The 7,739-nt window shown below is 39.5% G+C and overlaps 1 long non-coding RNA gene across 2 annotated transcripts in view; it reads right to left on the bottom strand.

Moving 5' to 3' along the window:
* LOC138862725 (uncharacterized) overlaps positions 1–3,462 on the bottom strand; it is a 3,635-nt gene extending 173 nt beyond the window's left edge. The window contains exons 1-4 of one of the 2 annotated variants that reach the window (XR_011398757.1): positions 3,448–3,462; positions 3,156–3,282; positions 2,284–2,378; positions 1–203 (exon numbers count right to left, since the gene is read on the bottom strand). The exon at positions 1–203 is cut by the window's left edge and continues 173 nt beyond it. This is a non-coding gene — a long non-coding RNA (uncharacterized lncRNA). Of the gene's footprint in view, positions 204–2,283; positions 2,379–3,155; positions 3,386–3,447 lie in introns of those variants that run through there. The other variant, XR_011398756.1, reaches the window with a different exon arrangement.
* Between the last annotated feature and the right edge of the window lie 4,277 nt (positions 3,463–7,739).

The raw sequence follows: 7,739 nt of genomic DNA, 5'->3' as shown, positions 1-7,739 counted from the left end.
AATAAAAGATATCACTTTAACTCAGATCTTCATCATCAAACAAGTCATCAAAGTCATTATGGAAATCAGCATGAACAGCTTTCTCATTGGCCGTTAAATCCATGAGCAAACCCCCAGAGCCACCAGCTTCATCTAAATCCATGTAAGGTCCTGCTCCTTCTGGGAACATCTCATCTGCAACCATACTGGGTTTCATCTTCGGCCTGTGAAACAGCCAAAGAAAATTATAATAATAAATAATCCTTCACATTTACAATCTATTTGTTATAAATTCAAACAAATTTTTTGAAAATATTCAAAATGTTGACTAAGTTATGAGTTAATATGTAGTGGAAATACCTACTAATATAAATCTGTAGAACATCTTATAAAATAAAAGGCTTGTAAAGGAAAAGGAAAGTATAAACTTGGGAATATAAATATTTCAAAAACTGACAAACATAGCAAAAGACCTAGTAACACTATTTCAAGGTAAATACAAATATACAGCTAACAAATGACAATATGTGAGCATCTAAAAAATCTGTCAATAATTATAAAAATAGTAATAATAATAAAGATAAAAAAATCTTGTGGAACCAATAATCAGTAGTGCTAACATCTCTCCAACCAGTACACAAACTATTTTTTAAAGCTTTTTATACTAATTCACAAAGGCCTGGTCATATAATATTTTTGCAAATACTGATTTATCTACTTTATCAATTTTGTTATATCTATTGAAATATTGAAATCTATACTTCCAAACCTGTACTCTGAAAATACTGCTCCAATAAGTTCTATTTTATCACCAACTTGTTAATACATTAACTCATTAAGCCGAGTACATACTCTGTTGACTGCAGTTTTATTGTGATATTTGTTCCCACTCAGATGGCTCCAAAAGTGCTCGGCCACTATGGAGTTAATTGGCCAATGGATCCTTACCTGATTTCCCATTTCCATTTTTTCTACTACTCTTAATATCATTACCATTAATATTAGCATTATGATTAATAAAATGTTATTAGCAATCATTCCAGTAATAGAAATTAATATTTTGAGGTTAAACAATCTTCCTGGAGAAAAAATTCTAAGCAGAGCTACTGCATCTGGCAAAACTCTGTTGAAGTTTTCTGGGAAGAAGAGGCAACTTGATGTTGCGAGGAAAGAAGTAAAAAGCAAGTAGAAAAAATAAGAAATGAGGCTTGAGGACACAACAGTAGCACCTCCTGGAGTTCTCCAGAGATCTGGAACTCCCTCCCACGGCTAATACCTCCCACGGCTATCCCAACCCCCTAGAGGGGAATGGGATAGCTTTCTAACATTTAAAGAGCCCTGTGTGTTTGTAACAAGGATAAACTGTAAATACTTATCTAATTTGTGGAACTGTAAAATGTCAGTTCATATCCATATAGTGGTCTTGACTTTATATTTTCATCTCAATGCAATCAGTAATAATAATCATACCCTTCAAACCTGCAGCTCCTCTTAAACATTAATCACATTGGCTTTTAGGCATGCTAACACCTATGTTAACAAACCTTCACCATGGTAATTTCTTCTAATACGTCCAACTAACAGATTGTGACAATTTCGGTTATGTTGGATTCCTCTCACCGTCTACAATGCAAATTTGTAGATTTTATTGCGCAGAAACCCCCAAACCCCCTTATTAAAAACAAGCTTGGCCTTGATAGCGGTGGAGGGCATAGTAAGTACCAGGGAAATTGTGGGATAAGATATGAATAATCTACACAGAATCAGTCACTATAATGTTTAATACAGGGGGTTGCTAACCCCTAATCCCCGCCCAGGAAAACAAAGAATCCTCCACATATTCACGGCAGGAGAGAGCGTATGACCACTGTGTGGGAGCATTGCCAAGTCTGTCTGACGCTCTCACCTGCCGTGAATACGTGCAGGATTCTTTGTTTTCATGGGCAGGGGTTAAGGGCAGCAGTCCCCAAGGAGGGGTTGCAGGAGGCACTTCCCCTTGCATTAGACAATATAGTGACTGATTCAGTGTCAATTACTCATACTTATCCCACAATTTCCATGGTACCTTTCATCCCCTACCATGCTACTGGGGCCAAGAATGTGGGGGATTGGGGAGTTTCCATGTAATAAATTCTTTAAATTAGAAAACTTGAGAGTGAGAGGAATCTAACAATACCAAAATCATTGCAATCCATTATGTGAAACTATTAGACAAAATTACCCTTCACTACAATCATTTTGGTAGGATGGAACAAGATCTCCCTATACCTTTATCCTCAACAATAGAACCACTAAAAGCTCTACCTTGTCTGACTATGAATGGCAGAGGTCTGCTAGCCAGTATGGAAAGTACAGCAGATGCACACCCGAGATTTTCGTTTGAGTTCCTGGTTGCACACCTGCGTGATACATGGGTCAATAATCAAAATAATTATGTAACTGCAATATGGAATGAGGAATTTACTAATAGTTTAAAGGACTTTCAAGCATTTTGTTATCTGAAAAGTTTCAAGATGTGCACTCTTGAAGTGCACACTTCTTAACTGCTGCACACTGTACACTTCAAATATCTTCCATGCACACCCAAGATCTTGTCGAAAAGTGCTGTACTATTCATACTGGTCTGTTATGCTGTGTTCAGAACTCCTTGTCCTGCAAAATCTATGCAGTATGTAAAATAGACACCGGTATGATAAGTGAGTGAATGTTTAAATTCGAGCTGGATGCATTCTGGGCAGCAAGGGTCTTGCTTCCGAATGCGGCTTTGTTGTCCTGCTGGTCCTGGACAAGTTGTCTGGACGAGCAAGACGAGGAGTTCCGAAAGCAGCATTTGTCTCTCTCAGAGAGTAAAATTCTGGGACCACAATAAATGCCTGACACTGCACAACTAGTTCCTTCTGGCCTTCTACAACTCAATATCTTTCCAATGAATTTGAAGATTATACGACCAATGTAACAGACGGTTATCAAGATTTCTTCATACATACTCAACTTCTAATGAAAATTATGCATTACGAGAACCTTCAATAGCAAGAACTGAAGTGAGGCCCGCATGTAGTCATCTTTATCGGGTGTATTCCAGTGCTTAACGAAAGAAATGTCTATCATCAGTCATAGGCTACCTGGTCTCTGCATATTCACGATAAAAATATATATAATTTAATGAAGACACTTACGAATTAGAATTGGAGACCTTCCCAGGAACGTTTGTTGACAAGAGCTGTGGCGACGAAATCCTAAATTAAATCCGGGTTACGCTGCAGTTCAATGCAGGGTATCTGTTTCACGAATTATTACCTATACCTTGTTGAAAGTCATATGGAGTTAGTACTTTACAATAATTCTGAATAAGATGGAAATTAATCACATTTCGGGGGAATTTTTGCTCACTGTCAATAGTATCAAAAAGCTTACTATATCCATATTTCGTTTTCAAGGAGCGTTCAATTTCGACAAATTTATATTTACCAGCAATGAACTCTCTCGCTCAGGAAATGTGTTAACAGTGATGATCATTTCTTTTAATACTGCTAGTAGTGATATTATCATCTAAATGAAGATATATTGACAATTATCAAATGTCACAAATTCGCGATAATAATAATCATACGGATAACTGCAGGTCGTAATTAAAAAATTTGTTTTAATCTTTACTGCTACAGTTCTCCATACAAACTTCGAAGGGCAAGGGATTTTCTCAAAGGGATGTGGAGAAATTCAATTCAATTCGGTATAAATAGGGTGGGAGCGATTTCTCAAGGACCCTGGGTCCCTTAGTTATGCCATTATTAGTATGTTTGGTACAGGAAAATAAATACATTTATTTATTTTTTATCCAAAATATATTTGTCAAATGTAAGCAGAACAGGGCTCCTTAAGGGATCTAACCCCGGGCCCCAAAATGTCGAAGTAGGAAGGTTGTTATATATAATGTAAACCCAATGAATAAATAGTGATTACAGAAGCCTGTAGGTATACAAGAGATGTGTTTTTTTTCAAGTACAATTAGCAATAAGTTGGGGGTCCAGCTACTCCCCCCTGTACATCTGCACTATTATCATGCTATTGAGACCAATAATTGATAGGAATTTAGCAATCGGTGAAATTAAATTAAAATGCTATATCATATTTCTATCGGTGATAAACAAAATATACATGAAGTATTTCGTTATGAATTGTTATAAGCATTTACATGGGACTACATAAGTGTGCAGAGACCGACACTCTATGAGAAGTCACCAATATCCTACTGTAATATGCTCAAACAGAGCGATATGACACTGCTCTGAATCAGTTACACGTGAGACAAAACTCCACCTAAATTGCCACCGTCTCTAACATTGAGGCTCACGACAGGTTTGATGTGAAGGTGGAACCCCCTTTGCCAACTAGACCTATCCTTTTTCCTCTCTCTTTCCCTCTTGGGTTTATGTTTTGGCTCGTCCTCCGAGGCTGTGGCGAAGGAAGAAAAGTTGACTCTTGAGTTGGAGTGGGAGATAGTACCATGGGCCCAGCCTCTTCTTCATCAGGGTTGCGACAAGTCACTGGTGTCGGGAGACCCAGGATGCCTTCTTTGCTTTTTTTTCACCCCAAAGTTGTTGCTACTGCTGTAACTACAAACAGGAACATCAGAAGAAGTTTCTCTGCTGTTGGGAATGAACTCCATGGTCTCCTTGAACCCATTGTGGTCTGATTCTGATAATTCACAAAGGCCAGGGATTTCGTTGTTGGTGTTAATTTGATAGGTTTGTTTGGTAGGTGCACCTATTGTTTTGGTAAGTCAACAAGACTAGGTGACTGACATGGCCGAGTATGCATTATGCTGCCAGTATTGCTGCAAAAGGGGACTAAAGAGACGGAAGATGTGCACGGCATCGCTCAATCTTCGGGACACAGGACACAAGGTTGTCACCAGCGGCAAACTTAAACGGTAAATCAAACGCCCTGTAAGGTCATATAGCACTGGCAAAATATGGTGGCAAAAATGATAAAGAGATAAAGATTAGAATAAAATGTGTTAGATGTCGAAGATTAAAGTGCGCAATGTGATAGTAGGTTCCTGAAACGGGTAAAGAGGGGAGCAAATGAAGCAAAGCAGAGATTAGTAAAAATGAAAAAGAGTGTTTGTGACTGGAGAAGAAATAGGGACATTGTTCAAAGAAAACACACATTTGTTAGAGAAATAGGAGAAGTATCCGGAGGATGAGAAAGGGGAATTGGGGAAGATGGTAAAGATCAGGAAGTGTGTTAGGAGTGGAGGCGTCTGGAGAGGGACACTTGTAACAAGGGATTTATGTGAGCATTCAGGTGTAGCCGGCTGGGAGGATCGGGTGGGGGGAAATTGAGGAGGAGGATGGACATTGGCAAATACTTTAAATATAGAGGGAATAGGAACAGCGCGATTAGAGAGCGGATGAGGGAGCGGAGTGTTCCCTTGGGTTATGTTAAGGAAGTTTTGAATGTCTCTAAGTGTTTCTGGAGGAGTTGGGTGGAGACATAAACAAAGATTCTCTTGAGAGGAGGAGAAGACGGGATTGATATCCGAAGAGCCGAGGAAGCGGAGGGTGTAGGAGAGGACGTGGTAGGAGTGGGTGGAGTGGAACGTTTAGGTTGTCTTGTGCAACATGTCAAGTGAGGAGGAGGGGTAGCCATAGAGGAAGTGATAAATACTGGAGTATCTGGATTTAGATTGGAAAAGGAATTTGACCGGGAAGTAGAGGTAGTATGGTTCGAGCTAGAGGATAAAGATACTGAGAGAGATGTTGAAACATCTTGAAAAAATGGGAGAGGAGCAGAGCGAAGGACAGTTTTGGAATGAGTAGAGAGGAATATTTCGTCGCCGTGCTTCCTGTCTGGCCTTACGTAGAGTGAGGCCTAGTTTGTATTCGAGCTTATAAGCAGGACAGCTCTTATGAAATTACATTATGGGAGCCACCGCAATTGGCACTTGCACGTGACTGAGCAGAGCAATTTGAATGGTCATGACCGACACGTCTGACACTGACGAGAAAGGGGTTATGGTCGGATAGGGCAAGACACTCCACCAATATAAACGTCGTGGGGAAGATCATGCCCACGGAAGCTAATCCTGGCAATTGGTGTGGGACTTACGCTAGCGTCTGGGGGGATAGTGTAGTACTGTACTGCCACTGCATCATAATCAACAACGTAGGTAAGTAGGTCATTTTCACAGTCTGAGCAGTTCCTGTCGTAGATACGACAGTCAGGCGGGGAGACAGAAACAGTACTTGTACAAGTATTGAGAGAGGAATAGGTTTCGGCAGGAATATGTTTGTCAGGGAGGTCAAGCAGGGTAGATAGTGAACGAGCTTGGGATTCAGATGTAACTGTGACAAGGCGTGAACGATCGGAACGACTGCGAAAGGAAACTTTACCTACTTGTTTTTAGAGATATTGTTGAAAGAGAAGGGTATTGTCAGAGCAAAGAGCTTTAGGAGGAATCACAAAGAATCGATCTTATTTGGCTGGGCCAAGGAGAGTACTTAAAAGGTTTGTAGAGTTGGAAGCAGTAGAAGGACGAGGGCGGGAGGAAGATGGGATGGTGTGGAGCGAAGTAATACTGGGGGGGGGGGGGGTAGATAATGAAGAAGACTTGCAGTAGATGGAGTAGAGAATGTTGGGAGAGAGGAAGGGATGCATTCTGAAGGTTGAGTAATGACCTGGGTGGGTAGTATGGAAAGTATAGAGTTGTCAGTAAACATCGAGCAGTGAGTATTAGTATCAGTGGCCGAAATGAATCGAATTTAGATAGGTTTGTTGACGAAGGGGCGTTTTTGCTGGCCTTTGGAATGACCATGACTTCTGTCAAACTAGGCATTTTTGAAACACTTTTAGAGGCTTGGGGTGGAAGTGACTTTATATTGATCATGCCCACGTGAAAAATGTTTGAGCCTATGATACTGAAGGAGATTTGAAATGTGCGTCCATACTCATACTGAAATGTGGGCAGGGTAGCTGAATGTGTGGGGTGTAAGAGGAACATTGCAGATCAGAACGTGACATAGGATGCGAGTGCTAAGGCAGATGTGGCCATTACCCAAACAGTTTTCTTATGAAATGGGGCTGGCAAGAGATTGACAGTTTTACAGTATGTAATTTTTTGGTGACAGTACTTGAACCAGAGACTGCCACATATTCATCATCAACCCGGCACTTCAAAAAAAGAAAAAAAAGAAAGAAAGAAAGAAAAAAAACAACAACAACCCTTGCATGGTAATTGTATTTTGTACTGTATAGAAAAAAATGAGTTATGGGTTTTATACTCAACTGAATTTCTTCTACATTTTCGTTTTTTTTCTGCCTTTAAAAAAGCTTGAACATTATTTCTGCTTTTTCAAGCAAATAAGATTTACTGAATGTGTAGATGCTGAGTTGATTTCTTCCACTTTAGAATTACATTGGGTGGAAAGTAAACTATATTTAGCAAAATAACCACCTATTATGATATATGCATATATTATCAATGTATATTTGGGGCCATCCATAATGTTCATTATCACAAGTCTACATAGCGTAGACTTTTGTGCACCCCCCCCCCCCCGAAAGTGTACATTAGCGGACGAAAAATAATGATGGATCAAGATCTCCCTATCCATATATGTGGATTCTTATTTTGTGGTTCCAAGAAAAATATATAAATTTTAAATAAAACCTTACCTTGTTATATTGCTCTTTCAATTATTTAAAATCAAAAGTCCGATGACAGGACAATATACAAAGCCTACGGATTTTTTTTTCCC

Source organism: Penaeus vannamei, chromosome 9 (genome assembly GCF_042767895.1).
Source record: "Penaeus vannamei isolate JL-2024 chromosome 9, ASM4276789v1, whole genome shotgun sequence".
In the NCBI taxonomy this organism is placed as follows: domain Eukaryota; kingdom Metazoa; phylum Arthropoda; class Malacostraca; order Decapoda; family Penaeidae; genus Penaeus; species Penaeus vannamei.
The sequence above is the reverse complement of the archived record's forward strand: the minus strand, read 5'-3'. Positions and strand labels throughout refer to the sequence as shown.